This window comes from Falco naumanni, chromosome 9 (genome assembly GCF_017639655.2).
Source record: "Falco naumanni isolate bFalNau1 chromosome 9, bFalNau1.pat, whole genome shotgun sequence".
NCBI lineage: Eukaryota > Metazoa > Chordata > Aves > Falconiformes > Falconidae > Falco > Falco naumanni.
In genome coordinates, this window is record NC_054062.1 from 18,966,265 (window position 1) to 18,987,923 (window position 21,659).

The following is a 21,659-nucleotide window of genomic DNA, read 5'->3' on the forward strand; positions in this document are numbered from 1 at the left end:
AAAGTTTAGTTTGTATTGGCAGATGCTGGCTTCAAAAGGTAAACTGTGTGCCCTGCCTGCTTTAATAAAACAGACCTGTCCGTATGCACGTAACCCTCCTAGCTTCTTCAGATCCTTTCAGTTCCTTGGATGACGCTGGCTGAGCGCCAAACCTCCACTGCCCAACAAGCCTGTGGCTAAACCCACAGGAGGGGCTGGAGCACCTCGCAGTGTTGATAAAGCCAATTCTGCTGAAACATGCAGAATTTGATCTTTATCCAAAACATCACTGAGCTGGGCCAAAAATACCATTAGCTATTTCCATCCTTATCCCTAATAAGCACACAATGAAAAGAAGTGAAACATGATGTTAAAAAAAAGATATTTTTTTTTCAGCCATAAGAAAGGATTCACTCTGGGCAGGGCTTGTTCCTGCTGTCATATCCATCTTCTTTTTTGAGGATTTGACCCTGCAGAGCCCCCGGCTCATGCTCATCAGCACCTTTGGCTGTCAAGTTTTAATTATCTAATGAAATAATAATAATAATAATGATAATGATAATGATAATGATGATAATAATAATAATAATAATAATAATAATAATAATAATAATAATAATAATAATAATAATAAAAACAACAACCAAAAAAACCCACCTAATTTTTCCTTAATCTTAAAGCCATTGCTAACATGTGGTTTGTCATTCCCTTTGGAAAGATATGGCCCTGGAGGGGCACCAGATAAAAGCCTGGGAGCCTCCAGCTGTGGCCCAGATGCCCAGTGGGCCACAGCCACGGTGCTGAGTCTCTGCCTTTGTGGTCTGCCAGGGAAGGGGAGAACACTGCACTGTCACAGGCAGCATTTCCCCAGCAGCCGTGAAGGGTGCTTGGAGCTTTTGCAGTCTGGTATTCGTGGCTGCCACCGTGACCCAGAGCAGCTGCACCTTCAGGAGTGTAACCACTTATTCAGGTGCACAAATGTAGCTTTCTAGGTGCATGGCACAGATGAGTCCGTGTGTGCTCCTCAATACAAAATGTAAACACAGTTGCACTGAAAGGAAAAGGAGGAAGAAAAGGAGTACAGCCATGCACACATCTGAAGATGAGAAGGACAAATCAAGAAAAGGCAATGACATCTGTGTTGAGCAGAGTAATATTTCCAGGCATTTCAAGTCCGCCAGTGTGTGTGGAGGCGGGTGCTGTGTCCTGTCAAAAAGGATGCAGGACAGAGTTTATAACGTGAATCCCAGGAGCATGTGGTTTACCGCTAATCATTAATAATCTCCTTTAATTCCCACAAAGGTGTGAGGCATTCCAGCTAAGCACACTTTATGGCAATATCCACCTTGGATAAACAATATGCAATGTAGTTAGTGCTCCTGCAAACTCCTTGGCCAAGTAATTACTGCGCCTTCTTGTCAATAATCCAAGGAGAGGAGAAAAGGGGTTTCCATGAAGAGAAGTAAGAAACACTGACCTTCATGCAAATGCTTCTTTCTTCTGCTTCATTTCTCCCCTCCTGTTTTCCAGCAATAAGACTGTTTTAGATGGCCAGGAAAGAGGTTGTTTAGGAATGGAGGTGCTGCATTTTGTTATGCAGGTTTTTTTAAAGAAATGTCTAGGTAATTTCACAATTAGCCTACAGCAAAATTTAGTCCTTCATGTAGATTCACACAAAAAATAGACTGTTTTTGCTGGGACTGTAGTAAACATTTCTAAAACAGACGTAGCCTGAGGTGAAGCTATTCTTGTACCTGTGTTTAGAAAGGAAGGGATAAAAAAATTACAAAATGAATAATTCCTGGGTGGATTAAAACTGTAGATGCCTGTTAAAACACAATCTCTGATCATGTGGGCAGAGGGTGCATCCTACTATATAACATTGCTACCTGGCAAAATGAGCTGCAATTTAATTGACAGGCATTTTCAAATCCACACTAGTACACCTTACAGTGAGTGAGTTGGAGCCTCATGCTGCAGCCCTTATTCTTGGGAGTAATCGTTACTCACCAGAGTAGTCTACTGGTTTCACCTTTTACCAGCTTTAAACTGGGGGGGAAATAAAGAATATCCATGGACAAGTTTTTATCTTTGTTAAGATGACACATTCTCTTCACCCATTCAAGAAATATCGTCCTCTCTTATCACCCTCTCAAGGTCTTCAAGTACCTACATGGGGAAGAGATTTCTGATGGAAGACGGGTCTTTAATCTAGCAGAAAAAGGCATAATGAGATCCAGTGATTGAAAGCTGAAGTTAGACAAATTCAAACTATCTTATCTAGGAGCTTGGTAGATTCCCCATCACTTTTGAAGTCTTTAAGAAGATATCCAGTCTTGATGTAAAAGATATGCTCTAGATCAAACAGAAGTTATGGGTTTGATGCGAAAATTATTGGGTGAGGTTCTGCAGTCTGTGTTATGCAGGAGGTCAGGCAAGGGAATCATAATAGTCCCTTCTGGCTTTAAAATCTGTGAAGCCCAAACACGACTTCAATGAGGAAAAAGCAAGCCACCCTGACGACCTCTTCTGCCCACAGAACTTTAATTTTGGAAACAGAGGCTGGTTAAAGCAGTTCATCAGCCTTACCTGGACTCTGCCTAGCAGAGTATTCGTAACACCCCAGGTTCTTTCAAAGAAAGAAATTTGAAAACACTCTAGTTTCTCTTTAATAAAAGTAGTTGGAAAATGCTGACTGGTTTCTCAACCAGCATATAGCTATTTCTTTTCAAAATATAACAACTTTTTGTACTTTAAATTTGCACAGCAAATGTTTTACGCTGTTTCTCATAATTTTCAGCATCTATTTATTTGTTGCTCCTTATGATGTATTCCTGTAAATGAAGAGGAATTGAACTAATTTGGTAAGATTCCTATTTTTAATGACATTTATACATCTGCTAAGTGGGGAATAATTAATGTCTTATAATCATATTACTTTTATTGCTTCTCCACTGTGTAGCTAAGTCAAGAAACAGCTTTCAAATTGATCCCCAAAAATACCAGCTTTCACAGCTTTATCTTGAGTGTTGGATAATTTTCCTTAAATTGCCAGCTCCAGGAGTCATGTCAATATATGAAAATATTGACATTTCTTTTCAAAAAAATAATCATTCATGGTGGTTGCCAGTAAAGTTTGAAAATATGATACTTACTCCTCAAAAGACTTAAGCAAATAGCCGAGAAAATAAACACATCCTTTTCTTTTTTCATCTTATTATTTTAAAGGAAATCTCGTGATTCTGGAATTTAAACAATTGGGGTTGGCAGCTCCCAGGTGTGCTGAGACTGAACTTCTCCCATGTGGAAGGAAAAGCTGGCTGGGGGAGAAAAGGCCACCTCGGTTTGTGTGGAGTGGTGGGGGCTTAAAAATCCCTATATTTTCTAAAAAAATCCTCCAAAGTCTAGTACCAAAAAAAACCAAAGACCTGAACATGAGATGAACCCTTTGAGATGCTGATGGTCTGGTCTGGGCGCGGGGACTGTGTGTGGCATCTCCTGACAGCACCTTTCCCTTCTCCAGCGGTTTGGAGGGTGGTGGTTCAATCGACCCTGTGAGCTGTGATGAATATTTGGCCAAGGATGCAGTAACACACACCACGGTGCTTCCCACACCACCAGCAGTAAATACTCGCTTCAGTGGCAGCCAGGTGTTTCCTGCGCTGGGAGCATTAAAGAGGCTAAACCCAGTTTTCTGTGACACGGAGATGTTTTATTTGCATGGGGGGGCTGCCACGCTCTGTGCAGCTTTTGGGCATCGGGTTTGCCACCCACACGGCTCCTGGAGGTGCCTGGGGGGGTGGGGGGTGTAGGGGATGTCCAGAAGGTCCTGGCACTGCTGGGAGCAATCACCAACTGGGGAGCGGGCTGTGGGGGACAGAAGAGGCTGGGTGGGGTGGGAGGGGTGGTATGGGGACTGTCCCCACAGCCTTGCTGGCATGCATGGCCGTGGGCATAGAAAGGTGTGCGTGTGTGGGTGTGGGGCTGCAGGGTGGGTGCTGGGGCACTGGGGGCAGCTGCGGGCAGGGGGATCGGGCAGCCCATACGCACTCCCCTCAGCCTGCCTGATCCCCCCACCGCCTCAACCTGACAAGCATCCCTGGCTGACCGTTCCATAGCCAAACTGCAGTGAGCAAGCCAGTCTGACTTTGCACTGGGATGGAAGGGGAGCGATCACATAACTACAGCTGAGCATGAGCCTTGAAGGAATCTGACCCTCACCTTTCCTCGGCTTGTCTGAGATTATTCTGTCATTCATGCACTTCTTGTATAGATGGGAGCTCACATTTTTTTCTGAAGGGATTTCTCTGCTCGAACGCTATCTCAAGCCTTAGACTGTCATGCTTTCATTTGAAGGGTGTGGATCGGCAGCAAGGCGGGCAGAAACTCAGAGCTTTAATGCGCTTAAATGACCATGTGGACCTGCTCACACTAGCAGCAGCAGGGTTCACAAATGAGCTGTGGTGCAGAAGGTGTGTGAAAAATGGCAATAATATGTAAAAGCCTCTTTAAAGTCTCCAGTTCTTAAAGAGGCATGGACGTCCCTCAGGCTCTCCAGCTCTATTCTGTTGCCATCTCACTCCAAACTGTCACAAGATGTCAGTGTTTTCAGATACTCCCGCTATGGCTGAGCAAACAGTCTCTCTGCACTGTCTGGCTGACTTTCAATGGCACAGAATTCATCCATAAAACTGAGCCATAAGGTTCACAGCAGAGTGGCTGTGAAGTTTCCAAATCCAAGTTTCAGCCTCCAGTGGAGGGATCAAGGCAGAGTCGCTGTTTCCCCTTGGCCTTGGGGTAGCTTTAAGGCACCCAGCGCTCGAGCTGAGGTGGGTGATGCTTATTTGGAGCTTGGTGTCGGCATGGAATTCCTCAGAGCATAAATGCAGCAGGGTGAACCAAGAGGAGGAAACGTGGCAAAGCAGCGGAAAACTTTTCTTCCCATGTGTGGTTTAACATGTGCTAAAGGTTTGTACTTCAGGGGGGATCCTAGAGACTCAGAGACAGGCCACGGTCGTGTTGCAGCCTCCCCATGCTGGCAGTGTGACAGACAGAGGGACACTGCTTTAGCACCTGACTTGCTCCTATCAGGCACGATGCAATAAGCAGAAATGGTGCAGGTGGGAAAGGAGGCGGCTGAACCTGTTAATGTGATACTACCTAGCAAGATGGTGCTTGGGCAGGTCTCAACGTTAATGCGCTGGAGCTAATGCAGCCCTGATTTTGAAGTAAATCTTGCCTTTCCCCCCCGCTCCCCCCCCCCCCCTTTCCTTTTTTATTTCTTCTTGAGAAATCCTTTCAGAGTGCTCTGGGATAAGAAGTTTCTTTTAGCTGGTAAATTCATTAATCCCAGGTTCCCCTGCACGGCATATCAGCCACGATGACCTTTGGTGGGTGGTTCAACATCCTGCCTATAGGTATTTTCGTAGGTCCTTTTACATCCAAAGACCTTAATCCAGTCCTCTTTTCACCCATATATACATAGAAAGATTTGCAAGGACCCAATGTCATCCACTCTTCCCAACAAATACAGAACATGTAATTTCCTATCCACTGCTGACCCTGCTGCTCTGGGACATGAAGGTTATAAAAAATGGCAAAGCCTTGTGCTGAGAGCCCTGGACATTTTCTTCCTGGTCACTTTACAAGTCCACTTGTAAAATTTAAGAGGAGCACCTTAGCATGAAAGACATCTACATTTACAGAACTATCTCCAAGGTCCCTATAAAACCACTTCATGTGTTATAAAATCGATATGGGATCCTACTTAGGAAGCTTTGGATTACCCCTTTAGGGAGCCACTCACTGCCATCATCTAAATAAGAATAATATCTTACCAGGCAACTGATAGACTCCACCAGTTGGATAGCACTGATGTGCTGTTGTTCCACTGGACCTTCCTGGCAGTATTCACTGACCCCTCCAATGGGGACAAATGGTGTTGTATAAGAATTTTTCCCCCATGTTCTTTATGAGAGATTTGTCCTTCTCAAGGCCCAAAGTGTGTTTTTTTTTTTAACAGAGACTTTTGTGGAGTGTGCCTGTGAAGCCATGAAAATGAGCATAATTTCAGATGGAGATGTGTTACTGGGAAAAACCTGGTCCCATTGCATAGAAAACTCCTAGGAAAAATAAATAGGTTACGATAATGTTTGTTGCTCAGACAAATCCCTCTGAGTTGAGCCTTTTGTGTTAATTCCAAAGTATTTACTTCAGAGAGATACTCTAGGTTGGATGTTTCTGTATGAGAGGACAGCTGATGCACGCCATGATTGTTTGCCACCAAGCTGTCCTGCTGTCTCACAAGCCAAACCTTTTGCTGCCATCCCAAGGTTTGGATTTGATTTCCCTTAAGGAAGAAGCTTGTGTTCGCATTCTCCATCCACCTGTGTTGCCTCAATACAGCATTGTACATTTCCTGCTTCCCCTGCACACCCCACCTCCAGCCCCCCGCCCCGAATTTGCTCTCCTTGAGTGGCATGAAGGAAAAAAAAAATATCTAAAAAAAAAAGCCCACCTCCTACTAAGAGGACTAAGACCTGGAGAGCCATCGAAGAGGAGAGGCCGTTGCTTCTAAAGTTCAGATATAAAAAAAATGACTCGTTCTTTTGAGCTTGCTGTTCCCTGATGTGACACTGTGATCAGTATCAAATGCTTGGTGGCAAGGATTTTTGTCAAGCTTTCCCCAGCTAAAATAGATTTAACCTACCAGTTGCTCTTTGTGGGTTTAACAATGTGTGTGACAATAAAGGGCTGCTGCCGCTGCATTGTTAATACATGAATAGTCCCGCTTCTCTGTATTTACTATTGTGCACTGCAGATTTCCAGGAAGGAGTGTTTGGCTCTGGCTGTTGATACAGGTCCTGTTTTGCAGAAGGAGCTGAATCAGCCCCTCGGTGATTAGTCCATGCAAAGGTGCAGTTAGGATTTAATTGAAATTAAAGGAAAGCACCTGATTGTGTTTGAATTGCTGGCTGGGTTTTTTCCCTGCTCAGAGATGGTGCACCTGGGGTCTGCACTGTGCTGTCACTGCCTCTGGGCACGAGGAGTTCACCCTGTGGGCAGGGAACTTGCAAAATGCAAAAGTCAGGGAAGAAATCTGCTCCTTGATAGCGGTTTGTGGTTTGTTTCTGGCTGGGGCTGGCCGATAGTGCAATGGCCAGAATAAGAGGCATCGAGAGGGAAACTGATGCACCGTGGCCTCCTGAAAAAGCATGAATGAATGAGAGGGGAGCTGCAAATGCCCTCGAAGAGGCTCCTGGTGACTCCTGTGCATGTCGTTTATTTTCATTCTATGTCGCACACCATGAGCACCCAGCCAGGACCAGGCTGCCTGGAACGGAGGAGGATGGTGAAGGCACGATGGCTAGCCAGGGTGAAGCAGAGTGTGGCAGCATCCCTGCTTGTCCAGTACTGAGGGGACTGCCTCCTGCACCGTGTTGGAGGTATGTCCCCATCCCTGCTTCACCAATCCAAAATGCCCTTGCAGCCTCCATGAGGCAAGGGGGTTGCCTGTGAACCTTGGCCAGCCCCATGAATGTTCCCTCAGGAGCAAACCTCCATGATGCCTTTGCTCGCCCAAGCCTAAAGGAGCCCTTCTGGGCAGCGCCCTCGATGGGAGCCAAATCCAGCTCTCCCCTGGACAGCCTCCAGCGATCTCCAGTGACACAGAGTTGGCCACCCAGGTGGGAAAGGGAAACTTGCTGTCAAGCGCTGGGGAAAAAAGGGGAAAACCCCCAGAGGGTCAAGCACCCTTCCATCCTGGAAGCGATCTTTGCTGGTGTTTCTTTTGGTTTCATTTCTGTAACAATCAGCCACTTATTATTAAATCAGAGCTGCTGGGGAAATGGAGTTAAATTAAGGGAGATCAGAGGCAGGAAGGGAAGCGATGTCTATATAAATATCTGCCTATATTATATAGAGTACTGTAGTTAATCAATCCTGAGAACAAAGAACTTGGCTTGAACTAAGAAACAGCCCCAGCCAAGTGAAGGAGCCCTGCTGTGGTAAGCAAGCAAACAGCGCTATCGACAAGGAAATGTTTCTAAAGGCCTCTCTCCCACTGAAGGAGTTGAAAAACAAGGGTTTTCAGCCCCTGGGGCAAGCACTGGTTCCCTGGCTCTTTGGGCGAGCACTCCTCTGAAGGTTAGCGAGCGCGGGAGCCAGATGAGGGGACAGCAGCTTCTCTTAACTGAGGCAAAAAACTTATTGATTATACGTTCAATAAAAGGTCAAAACTCCCTTTGAGGGTCACCACAGTGGCAGTAAAGCTCTTCCCAGCCCCAGCCCCTCTCCCTGTCTGCTGAGTGTTTCGTGCCAGTCTCTCCAGGTGGACACCTGGGGTAAAAGTGAGCTGCAAATGAGCTAATCATCATTAATGTGTCGGTAGAACCTGCCAGCCTGACATCCCTCCTAATGGCTGACAAATGTCAGGGTGACTTGTATGCTTTTTTTGTTAATTGAATTGGTTAATTAGGTCCCAGAGGCCTGGCTGCTAATTGTGAGCTGCAGTGGAATACCGTGGTGTTTCTTTTTTTTAAAAAAAAAAAAACAAAAAAACCAACAAAAATGCCACAACAAAAAAAACAAAAACCCCCATAAAATCCGATGCAAGGAAGTTAAAACAAAAGGGAGCAATGGGGGGAAAAACAGCACCCCCCACTCACTCACTCACACACACGCACACACAAAACCTCCTTTGTGTTCTTTACAATCTGTACAGTTACCTTCGCTTAATTTCTGACCTGCCACATGCTACTGCCTTCTTGATGTGTTTTTAAAAGGAGGGTTAGAGAAATTCCAAATCTGCCGTTTTTGTTGGGAGCATCTGCTCAGTCAGAAACACAGTCATTAATTTTCTGCCAATTAGCAAAAAAAGAGAGAGAGAGAGAAAGAGAGAGAGGAAAAAAAGAGGAGGGAAAAAACCCCTCCAGATTTGCATCTTAATTTGTTACTTTGTAAAGATGATGTTTTTTTTAAAAGTTAAATACTCCCTCCGGTTTGCCAGTCATAGAAAGTGAAGAGATGATAGCAACTTCCCACCAAGAAAAGGCAATTAATCATTATATTTTGCACTTCTATAGCAGCTTTCATCCCCTGATCTCAAAGCGCTTTGTGAAATTACTGTATTAAGTCTCCTGCCAAGCCCCGGTGAGGGTGGCAGTGTACCAGCAAACTCCTTGGGGCCAAGGTGGTCTTAATCTGCGCCTGCTGAAATGTGCCAAGGACACTAATAAACTTTATAATAAATAATTACTGGTCTACCTGTTTCAGGGAGGGGTATGCAGAGCTGCAGGGACATTTGGGGGCTTCCTGCAGCAATACAACCTGGGAGCTGGAGGGAACATCTTGAACCACCTTCTCCTAGTCTCGGCATTCCTGGCTGGCTCCTACATGCAGAAAGATCTCTTGCATTGCAGTAATTAAATGTATTAGAGCTAAAGCTGTTCAAGAAGCAGCTTTTTCACTGTGCAGAATACCCCACAGACTATGAAAACTGCATCCACTCTGTCCTGAAACAAATAACTTGTGAATGCAAACACTTCCTTCCAGGCAAAAGTAGAATAACAAATGCCCAGTCACTTGAAATATCTTTTTCATAAACTGTACCACTTTGTACCACGTCTCAGCGTTGTAAACTCTGCTCATTTCCCCCTTCCTACAAGGAAATCTATTTTGCTTTAAAAATCAAAGCCATTTTTTTCTGAATGAAATGAGGGTATTCTTGTTGATGGGGTTTGGTTTTGTTTAAATCAGATGCTTCCCTCCAGAACTGGTTTGTGCGATTTTACAGCAAGATGTCAAAATCCATACATTTCCAAAGAAATGGAAAAAAGGTCCAATTAACACCAAATAACCATCACTCCTAAAACAGCCTTTTCCTGAACCACTACTGACCTGGGAGGCTTAGCCGCTTGCCTGTTTCCACGTGTATTTTTGATTGCTGGTAATTTTTCTTCCTTTGTATAACAGAGGGATCCTATTGACACAGAAAGTGGAAATCCCCGTGGTTGATCCCTGGTGTTATTTCTGCTGCAGACTTGTTGCAACAGCACAAGTCAGTTTGCCTCAGTTTCCCCTTTCTCCCCTTGGCCAGGGACGCATGGTTCCCCCAGGCAACCTCCCTGCCAGCCAGGCACATGCCTTTGCTCCCCCGCTCTCTTCTCACCCCAAAGCTCTTACAGGCACCTCAGGGCTGTCAGGAGGTACAGTTTGTGGATGCTGGCAATGGACTCACAGCCCTCGGGTGAATATAAAATACAACGATTATCCTGCTTGCTTCCCCAGCCCCCTTCCCATCGGATAGCAAAGTTGCCTTACGAGTTAAAATAAATTGCCTCGTGCTCCCCACTGAAAGCATTTTGACTTTGTCTTGAATCGCGTATTCCAGTAGTCATTATACTTCAGCTGCTTCTTCTTCTTCTTCTTAGCATATGACATATATAGCAGTTCAAAAGTTGCAGTGAGCTGCTGCCAGGTCACATTCAAAGGAAAGTATCTGGGAAGCTGGCAGCTAAAAGTATCTGATAAGTTGGCACTGTTACTGCTCAGCGGGAGGAGGGAGCAGTGAAGGAAGGAAGGGGAGGGGGAGCTAGGCATGGGGGAGCAGGGAAGGGGAGACATTCAAAGGGCTTTTGTTTCTGGATCAGATTCTTCCAGACTCTGAAACTTTTGCAGAGATGTATGTGCCAGGGACTTTTCCCCCCTTCTCTTCCTCCTCTCCATAGTTTAATGTATTAAAATAACCTATTAAAAGACCTATATTTGCTTTCAAGCAGACTCTGAAAGGCGCTCAAGATGTCACTATTAAAAACGGCGCTGCGCTTTGCAGGCGAGGGTCTGTGGCTAGGAGAATAAAGCAGAATTGATTAGCTGCTCTGACTTTGCCAGCCGTACAAAGGCTGCGGTGTGCCACAAGTTGCTAGAGAACAGATCAGCAGCTTCTAACCAGCCTGCTTGTATACAAGGGTGCGTTGCTTCAAAATCCGGCTTGGTTTTGCAAAGCCTGACACTGGTCTGGCATTCCCATGATGGCTCCATGTTTTCCCCTTCCTCACGCCCTGTTTCCCCCCTTTTGCAAGTCGTTTGGGAAGGGTCAAAATTAAACTGTCACGAAATTCTCTCTGAACCCAGAGAACAAAATACCCCCCTGGGAGGGTACGGAGGGTGTTCGATCCGAGGAGGCCATGGAACCCCAGTGCAAACACTGTGGCTCTTGCCCCAAGAGGCTTGTCCTGGCTACATAATCGATGATGAATGCTAGAACAAACAGACTGGAAAATGTCAGCAAATGCTGCAAATGGCCAAAAATATAAAGCCAAGGCACAAAGGTAAAGAAAGGACTGAAGCCCTTGCGTTCTGCATAGAAAAGATCTACTCTGCACCTTTGAAATTAAGGAACGGAGTTAGTGTCATGCCGTGCATCAATCTGACAATCCACCCCTGAGTAGTCATTGTCATTATACCACGGGTCACATGTGTTACAACTCTATTAATGTGTATGAAGTTACTCCCAGCCTAACAGTGGTCTAAGAAAATCAGGCTTAATTAGATTGTCCTTGTAATTAAATGCAATTTATTCTTATGCTTTGTGTTATGTTTCTGGCTTGCCCATACTATTGTCAGCTGATTATTAGAAACGTGTTTAGGGAAGGTGTAACAACTGTGTAAGAGCTGTGTTTATAGCAAACATACAATTAGCTATGTTTGTACCATTCCCAGGACAGCAGGGGCTTGGTCCCTAGATGCAGCTGGTGATGGGAGTACTCCGCAAATAAATAGTAGGCACAGGCAAGCCTGAGCTCATTTGCCTTGGGAGGTTAAGAATATATCATATAAAATCAGGCTGAGTTCTGTGTTCGTGTTTTATATCCAGAATCCTTCCCGAGCATAGCTCCCACTAGCCCTGCCTAGTGACTAACACCTTCGGCTCTGCTCTTTCAGAGATTTGCACGTGATTAACCCAGCCTGTTAAAAACTGGGCCACTGACTTTAACAGGGACTACATCTAGAGCTACAAGGTAAGCACGTGTCAGTCCCTGAAGGACTGGGACCGTGTGTTATTCATACCTGTGCAAGTCAGGTGGAAAACACCCTTTTCTTCCTTCACAATTATGCCAACAGCTGCCTAAGGTACAAGCAGAAGAGCAGATCCAAGGAGACACAAGGCTGCAGAGGTGGGCTCACATCAAGAGCTGCTCTTCATGCCTCCCCTTACCAAAATTTACCAGCCATCAGGTTTTCATACTTTGTTTTCAAAGGAAACATTTTCTGAATGGTACTTCCATGCCTACTGAAGTCAATAGAATAGGTGGAAAATAATCCAGTATCTTCAGTAATTTCAGATTAAATCAATGGTAAACTAGGTGCAGACAGCAAGCCAGGTCTCCATTGTTGCTACTTAAAATATTTTAATAGAGGTAAACATCTCTGCAGGTAAGCTGGTTCAAGGAGGGTGAGAATCCAGAGCAGATTGTGGGAACAGTTATTTCCCCCCAAGCCGTGCCCGCCCCCCCCCCCCCCCCCCCCCCCCGCCCCTTTCCAGCATGTTCTTGAATAACCTGATTATTCTCATTAGTGCTCCATTCGGATGGCTGCAACTAAATAAAAGAAAGCAGGGGAGGGAGCGGGTAGTAAATCCTCCATATATGAATACGATGAGGAGTTTAGGCAGCTCCCTCCCACTCCCGCTAAAAAAAGTTTTAATCTTGGCCGTTCCATGAATATTGACTGGCTGCATATTGACATGCCACCTGCTGGGGCTGCTTCAGCTATTGATAACCAATGCCATCACGTCTAAAGTTCAAAAACCGACAGGCGGCTTTCATGTTTGTAAACAGTATTGATCTGCATAAATAAGCTTGCCATTAGACTGCCGGATTAAACAAGGATGAAGACAGAACATTTGTGAGATTAAATCCGGAAACAGTTAATTAAAAGCTGAGCAATAAGCCCAAGCTGTAAACAGCAGCCAATTAATTCAAGTGTCTGTAGATCTATCAACAGCCCTTCCCCACGTTCCTGGCCATGCCCTGCACCGGTCCCTTGTCCCCCTGCCCGCCGCCCGTCCCCAGCACCAGCACCCTGCCAAGCTTAACCTGCTCTCCTACACCTACCACCCAGCCCCACGCCGTGCTACTCCCTCACCACACTGCTGCAGAAGGGGCTTTGAGAAATAATTTTGAGATGTAGGGGCAGGGTTTTTTTGTGAGGAGGGGGAGAAGAAAGCTCTGGGCTCTCCTTGCACACGGCGTGGCTGTGTTACTGTAGAAGACCTCATGTAGCTGCCTTGTGAGCAACAATGATCTGGACCTGGAAGAGGACCCAGGGATTCCTGTTGTCTAAATATTTCTTCTGACACTGGCCCCCACTTTGGGGCCTCAGGATCATCGTTTCAGTGCTTCACTTCAGTTTCCCCAACTGCAAATGGAGAAGATGAGGCCTTGGGATATTTGGCCTCTTCAGTTCAGCCATACTTTCCAGTGATGAACACCACATTTCATGAAATAGAAATGTCTGGGTTTTACATGAATTTTCATTTTTGAAAAAAAAATCCCCAATGATCTCAAAAAATTAACCAGTAAAGTGTGAAGACTTTGGGGTTTTTTCTCTTCCCTTTTGGTTTGCATCCCTTCTTCCCTGCCTCCACTTTTTCTAATGACAAAACGAGAAAAAGGAAAGAAGGAGAGAATGAAAGCTGCTTAAAGGAAGAAAGAAAAGTTTACTTAACTAAAACCAAATGAACAAATTCAGAAAAACAAATGCAAAAGTTATTTTAAATTTTTGCTTGAAAAGGCTCCTGCATTTTCTAACCAGTTCTGTTTTAGCTACATATCCTCAGTCCGCGCCTTATAGAATTACAGTTGGGTTGGCTTCGTTACAGATGATTTAATAGTTATTTTATACTGCATGTGGAGAACTTGTAGGCTCTAGAAGGCAGCGCAGTGCGACTGAGTCTATAACCCTGTGGGATTTACAGGACTATTGCCCTCCCCACGTTCAAGAAGATGTGCAAACTCTTACCAACTCTGCTTTCAGAACTGGGGAACTGGGGCACAGAAATATTATGGAAACCCAGGAAACAAACTGAGACCTTTTCCAACACCATGACCCCTGAGCTATCACTAGCCAGGGGTTTCTCCAGCAAACTGTCAGCAGATCAGCTACCCCCGGGGGCTACTCTGCTTGGCTTTTTCTATCCTGGGGCTCCCTCCACAGCCTCATGCTTAGCAGGGGAGGGAACTTAGCTTAGCTTTATTGAGGGAACTGGGTCCTGTCTTTGTAGAGGGACTGATGAACATTTTCTTACAGTGGCTGGCTGTACTCCTATGAATAGTCCTAGTGGATTATAACTCACAACAGTGGATTACAGAAACACCTTAATTTCCCCAAAGATGGATTTGTGATGGTACCAAAGCCAAGGCTTCAGCCCAGCTAAGGTGCCATGTATGACTCCAGGAACATGGTGTGTTCTACTAGGAAAAATACCTGGAGCTTAGATCCTCCATCCATTTTTCAGGCTTAACCTTAATTTACAACCAGCTACTCCCCTAGGGGTATTCCACTTTTACATCATTTTCTCTCTCATGGGAAGAATGCAAGAAAATATATTTGATGAGCAGCACTAGAAATTAAATGCCTGTCACTCATCTTTTTACAATAGTGTTCCAATACCATGTCCTGGGTCCTTTGCTCTGGACAATGGCAGGAAAATAGTAGGCAAAATGTTTTTGTGTGCTGATGCTTTCTAGGGATGACAGTTGCCTATTGAGCTTATAAGCAAATAACGTGTAAAAGGAAGATGTCACAGAAGGGTGGGTGAGGGTCCTTTCCCTGAAGCCCAGCATCAAGAATTGGTATTATCACATCACTTGTTTTAAATTGGTGAACTGCAGACTTTTAGGAGATCGTGGTCCACTCTGGAGAAGCTGATTTTTTAAATAAATTTAAGACTTTCCCTGCCTGCAGAAATCACCTCAATTTAGTAAGCAATGCCTGTGCTACCAGCACCTCACCAGGTTTGCTGAGATTATGTGGACCAAAACCAAGCCAAACCAAATCAAGCCGAACCAACAAATCCTTTGGTCTGGAAAGTTTAAAGTTGCTAACTACAAAACCCCAGATTGTAGCGCAATGCCAGGTTGCTTCATTGGCATAGCTGGGGAGCTGTGAGCAGGAAGGGGAGAAATGGTGCCATGAAAAGCAACAGAGTGGTCCTGGTGGGGTTGCTGGCAATGCTTCCGATGTTTTGAACATGTGTTTTGCTACTACTGCTAATTTGTGATGTCTGAGCTGGTGTTGTGTACAACTAAACCTCTGGGTATCAGCATGTACATTCAGCATGCTAACCAGTAACTCTGGTGGACATTGTCACAAGGTACGGCACTCTGGAGCAATTATTAAAGCTAATGGAAAATAAACAGTAAGAAGCATATGTGACTTTTCTTGCCATTTGAATTTGGCTTTATTTCCTTCTTTATTTTCAATGAAGTATCTCAAGTCTTCGTAAATCCCTCCCCACAGTGGCTCAGAGAGCCAGTGCTGTAAATGGGCTGCTCGGTGGGTGTAAAGTATGTACCTGCTCTGCTCCCTGTTCCTCAGAGAGCAAAGCTCACCTTGAAGAACCTGGCTGGAAGTCAGTGGTTCAGCCACCGGTGACTCCTTCCTTCAGTCAGCTCCCCTGAAGGGTGTCTCCAGGCCATGTAGGGGTATGAGTTATTTGTTTAATGAACAGAAACCCACGCATTGGGAAATTAACTTTTACAAGTCCATGCATTGACAAATGCGGCACAAATCAGTGTTGTCAGCACTGACCAGTTGGTTCCTCCTGACCAGCTCTGCCCAAGGCCTTCAGCTGGAGGGAGAAGACAGGTCAGGGCTGTGTTTGAGCCCTAATAAGCCTAAGCCAGTCACTGGCTTTGCTTTGGGCACCCCTGACTTGGGGAGCACTTGGGAAGTCCAAGTATAATGCTGAATCATTAGATGATTTAAAATGACCTCTGAAAGCTTCCAAACCAGGGACAAGACGTGGCATTGCTCTGGATGGTCAGAAGGACATCATACCGGGCAGAAGGAAGGTGTAGGGCCCTGCTAAGCAAGACACAGACCTTTCTTCCTCCTCATCCTGCCCCTGGGTGCTGTGAGTCCACATTAAGCAAGATCCTTGTTTCTTTGACACCTCTCCACTTCACTTGGGGTTGAAGGCCAAGTATGATTCAGGATCAAGAGTAGTAGGGGGCAGCACAGCCTTTGAAGACCCTTCTACTTGGCCTCCCTACAAGGTTTTATTACTATTTATTACCTCATTATGTTATTACTGGTATTTAATGCTATTATTTTGGCACTATAGCTGTGTGTCAGACCTCTGCCATGAATCAGGGCCCTACAACATGAGGTGTTGTACAACTCCACAGGAAAAAGAAAGGCAGCACTTGCCCCAAAGTTCACAGACTAAATATAGTACAGCCTTATGGCCTTTGCCCTTCATTCAGAGCCCTGTTTTTATTGTCCTGGATTCAACTTGTAAATTCAGGTGCAAGGACTGGGATTTTCTTGTAAGAACTCAAGTACCACTGGTGATGACCAGGAACGATTTCTCCGGTATTAGCAGTGTGCTGACTGCAATGCCCAGTGGAGCTCAGCCACGTTCACCCACAGCAGAGCAGGACTGCTGAAATCAATAGGTGTTCTCACCTGGATAGGGTCAGGCTCAGGATAAGATGGTTCAGGGAAATTTCAGATGCCTAGTGCTGGGGGAGACAGCAGAGAGTTAAGGATGCTGCTACTCCCCAAAGGCTGTGAGTAAATGAATTCCTCTCCAGCTGGAGACTCTTATAAATGGCCTTCAGTCCAAAGAACCAGATCTGTTTAAATTCCAACAATGTATGTGTCACAGTATGTAAGAACCTGTTTGGATCATATGGAAATAACTATTCCTGGAACACCCAGGTCTCCTGACATCACTTCCTTCAGAAATAGATCCAATTACTTCCACTGAGAGACCAAAAAATGGGCGGGGGTGAGAAGGAAAAGAAAAGCCCTGTCAGTGGAAGGTCAGAAAACTCTGCAGGTGGAGACCCTCTTTTTTTTTTTTTTTTTTTTCTTTCTTTTCAGAATTGTTTCAATTCTTCAGCTCAGAGGAAGGAAGGATGGTCTGGTGGATAAAGGTAGAGGCGCTGTTGACAGTTCAGAGAGTTGGCCCCCGTTCCAGCCCTGCTGCAGACATCCTGTGCAACCCTGAGCAAGTCATCACCTCCCCGTGCCCTTCCTCCTCCTCCTCTCCAAAATGGGGGTAAACCCATGTTCGCTCGCCTCTCTGGGAAGGACACATGGCTTGGGACTTCTCCCTCCCAAAGTCTGCAAGGGTCTTGCAGAGAGGGGAGGGAAAAAGCACAGGGATCCAAACTGCCAGCTGGCAAACGCTGGAGCTGCTGCTCGTCCTGCGAGGGGAACAGAGCTCTTTTGCACCAGCTGAGGAGCTGAGCTCGCTTTTTCAACCCAGCATCCTGAGGTTCAGCCCATGCTGTGGGTGCTTGCAGGCAAAGGCGATGTGATATGGCTTTGGTTTTGGTAGTTACATTCAGCAAGATAAAAGATGGATTAAGACAAAATACAGGCAGCAAAAGCTATATGCCCAAGTAACACTGGGGCACAAAACATTCTGAACAAGACAGGATTCTGTGTACCTCTCCACAAAGTAAATACTACCACATGTGCATTAAAAGGCTCCTATTATTTACAGAGTGCTGACATGAAACCCCCTGAAAGAGTTAGTATTTTGTTAGGTAAACGTTTTTCCCTCTGAGCATTTTCCTCTTCTCCCTCTCCCCTCCCCCTCATCCAATAACTTACAGATGTTAGAACAATAAATTGAATGAATAGTTTCCCACACTGGAATGCCTGCATGCCGAAGAATGCAGAAATGATTTCTGGCCAGTTTCTGACACTGATCTACAACTACACTGCATATATTCTGTTGCTCTTGTATCAAGTCTTGAGCTGCTCCCTGCCAAGAATTAAGTGCTTGTTCCATAAACCTGGTGTAGATTATCACTTAGCTGTATAGATGTATCTAATAGAATTAAATAGTTTGGCTCCTGACCAGTAACAGATGTGCTACATATAATGCAATAATAACGAGACTGAAAGCACCATGTTATGCCAAGGGAACATTGTGAGATAGCTCACATTTCTTCTGTTGCCCAGTCAAAGCTCTGTGAAAAGTAAATCGAAAGTCCCATGTTTATATGAACAAAACAAGCTTTGGCTTTCCTTCTTTTTTCATTTTAATCTTACAATGGGTTTGTTATCCAGCCCAGGCACAAAGGCGAGCTCGGGGTCAGCTTTTATTTCTATGGAGCAATGGATTTGCTTTACCATAGTTTTATTTTTCACTGAAGTTCTCCTGTAACTTAAATGGTTATAATGAAATAATGTTGAACCAAGCCATAACTATCTGTTTGGGACATCTGAGCCATGTAACTTGACCCATTGGGGACAAAATGGGTTGGGTAGGAGGAGGAAGAGCTCAGTTGTACACATAAACTGATCTTTTCTGAAATAAAACTTAAAAAAAATAATTTGGGACATGGTCCTACAAGGGACTATGCATTTCCTACAGGGCACCCAAGTCCTCCTGATTTCTGCTGCAAGGGAGGTTCTCAGTCCAGTCCTCCAGCAACGAGGTCCTTCATATCTTCTACAGGGAAGGAAGGGAACTCCTTGGAGATCAGGTGCCCATGCTGAGAGCCTTGCCAGCAGATGGCCGTGGGGACAAGGGCACAGCTACCTTCCTGCACCACCACTGCCTTGCTTCAGATCACGGTGGAGGCTCAAAAATGAGCCTCTGCACTGGTGGTGGGGATTTGACCTGCCCACCTGCTGAACTGAACCTGTATTATCTGCCATGGCTTTTGATCAGCGCCACAGATAACTGGTGGCAGGGATGGGGGGAAGAAACCGCTCCACCTGAAATGGGGACAGCCGGCGGATACAGGGTGCCTTTGGAAAGTGCATAAAAGGCATCCAAACAAGCTCTTACTGGATGCTGGCAATCTGGCTGCGTTGTTTCTGTTCTTCAAGTGTGGGCATGGTTAATGAGAAAGTTGTGAAGGGAAGCGAATTCCCTGAGTACCTCACTGCCTCAGCCTTTCTTGACCCGTGTCGGTCTGGGTACAGATGGAGTACAGCACAGAGACTGCACTGCATGGGCAGTCCAGGTTACAGATGAATATCAGGGCTCCAAGATGTTATTGTTAGATCTATCAGCTGTCTTTGATGCCCTGAGGTATTGTTGAGTTGCTTTTGATCCTCGGCAAGAATAGATTGGACTGTGCTCTGCTCACTTTTCCCTTACCTTTCAGAGAGATCTCAGAAGGTAATTTTGGATAACTGCCCTAATTTATTGACCTTCAGGGAATGCTGCCTGATGTTTCATCAGTGATGTACACAAAATCAGTGAGGGTGATTAATGAATTGATGCTTTTTTTGTAACTCACTTGGACAGACAGAACTATTATTAGCATTGGACAGGTACCTCTGAATATATTCTGTGACTGTCCATTCAAACACAACATGGAAAGGCCAGGCTGTTGTAGCAGTGTTTGGACAAAACCAGTCTCTCCAGCTCCAGTGGGAAGACCACATAGGAGAGTGTTAAAAGGGCTGATGCTGTTAACAGAGAAGAACTAGTCTCTTGGGAGAAGTTGAGCTGGTGCTTGCTGATTGCTGGAGCTTGGATTCAAGACCTGGAGATGATCCACCCAGACAGACAGATGTAACTTCTCTTTCTCTCTGCTTTCATCTTTTGAAGGGAAATACTCTGGGTGACAGCAACATGCATGTGACCGTTCTTTTAAGAAACAATTTTGGAAAAGTCATGCAAAATTGGATCCCCCGAGCTCTGACTGACAGCAACACTGGGGCCAGGGCCGTATGACCCCACCACATGCCTGATTAAAGTGAAACCGCCCTGCTTCAATTTCCAGGATCAAATGGCTGTAATGCATTGTACAGACCAAGAACTGATATTCTGTGATGAGAAATTTTGGACCAAGAAATGGGCTAAAACTACACTTACAGACAGTTCCGAGGCACAAAAAGCAGCAGCAGCTAAATTTGGCAAATAAATTATTCACCCAGCTCTATTAAAAGCAAAAGAAAAGGGTAGAAAATAGCCATCTGGGAAGCAAGGAAAATCTCAAGACAATTATCCTCCTTACTGTACATCATCCTCGCAGTAATACTTAGGGAGAATGTGACAATTGATTAAAACTAATTGGAGGTTAAATTAAATGATAATTAGCATTAATCAATAGCAGTGTTGGCATGCCAGCGCATCCCTCCTTTAGGCAATTCACCTCCAATCCCCAACACACCAATAAGGCTGGTGATCTGCGAGCCCAGCATGTGCTCCTGCCATCAGTAAAGCAGCAAGTCCCAGCAGCATTGACCTGGAGGGTTGGAGGAAAGAGAGCATTTCAATGAAAGACAGACTTGCCATCACGAGAGATGGCTGCTACACTACTCCTGCGGCTAATTGCAGCCAACATCAAAGACTAGGGTGCCCTCAAATGATGGAGGCTGGTAACGACAACTCAATGCCCGCCTGCTTTCAAACAGTAGATCACAGAAAGCCTTGCCTTAGCATATTATTCTGCTTTTGTTAAGAACACTCGTTTCTCTTCCTTTCTCTCTCTTTTCTTTTTTTTTTTTTTTTTTTTTTTGGTGGTATATTATTGTGTGGCCAGTGCACAAGGAATAGCCATGATTGTACAGCCCCTGCTAAGGCAGTATTGCCTCTTTGTAAAGGGTCGGTTTAGCCAGGAGGTTGGGGAGGAAGGGTTTGCTCCAAGGGTGTAACGTGCAGGCACACAAGTTAGCGAGCTTTTTGCTCTGATCTTAACGTTGAGTCCTAATTTGTGGTTGTGTTTAAGGGGAGATGAAGTGCCACTTTGTCATTCACCCAGAGCCCTGCTTCTGCTTGAATAAATAAAATGCAGGCATTTTTTTACGAGCACTTGAACAGTGTGTGCGCATGTGTGTATGTGTGCGTAATGCCCTGCACACATCCACCAGCTCTCCAGCACTCGGCTGCCAACAAATGGTGGAGACTCCCAGTCTGAGGCAGGAGGTTTTAGAACCAGCCACAAGTGTTCAGTGAACCTCCACCTGCCTCTTAACCAAGAGCTGCCAGTTCCCACTGCAGCATTGAAAACAAGTTCATCTCATGGGGCTTTAGAGCAAGGATTTGTCTAAACACTGCCCACATTTGGATGCCAAATTTCACAGTTCTTGGAAGACTTTTGGACTCTCATGCTTCTCCAGGTATCTCCAGTCAGAACCTGGAAGCACAAGACTGTGCCAAGAGGACACTTGCAGGAAGAAAAAAAAAGAGGAAAGTGTTTTAATGCTGCTCACATCTCAGGCAGTGCTTTGGGGTGAGCACAGGGAAAGGAAGCACAACTGCTTCCTCTCCCTTTCCGTGATCGGTCCCTGCCAGGAGCAGGTCTGGAGGGCAACAGCTTGTGCAGGGCCACTGGAGAGTGTCTTTGCTATCGCTTGCCTTTATTTCCTCACACAAGCAATAGGCAAAAAACATTCAGCTGAGTTCAACCAGCTTCTTGTTCCCATCCTCAAAGCTAGGGAACCAGGAACATGAAAGAATCTTACCTGCCTTTCCA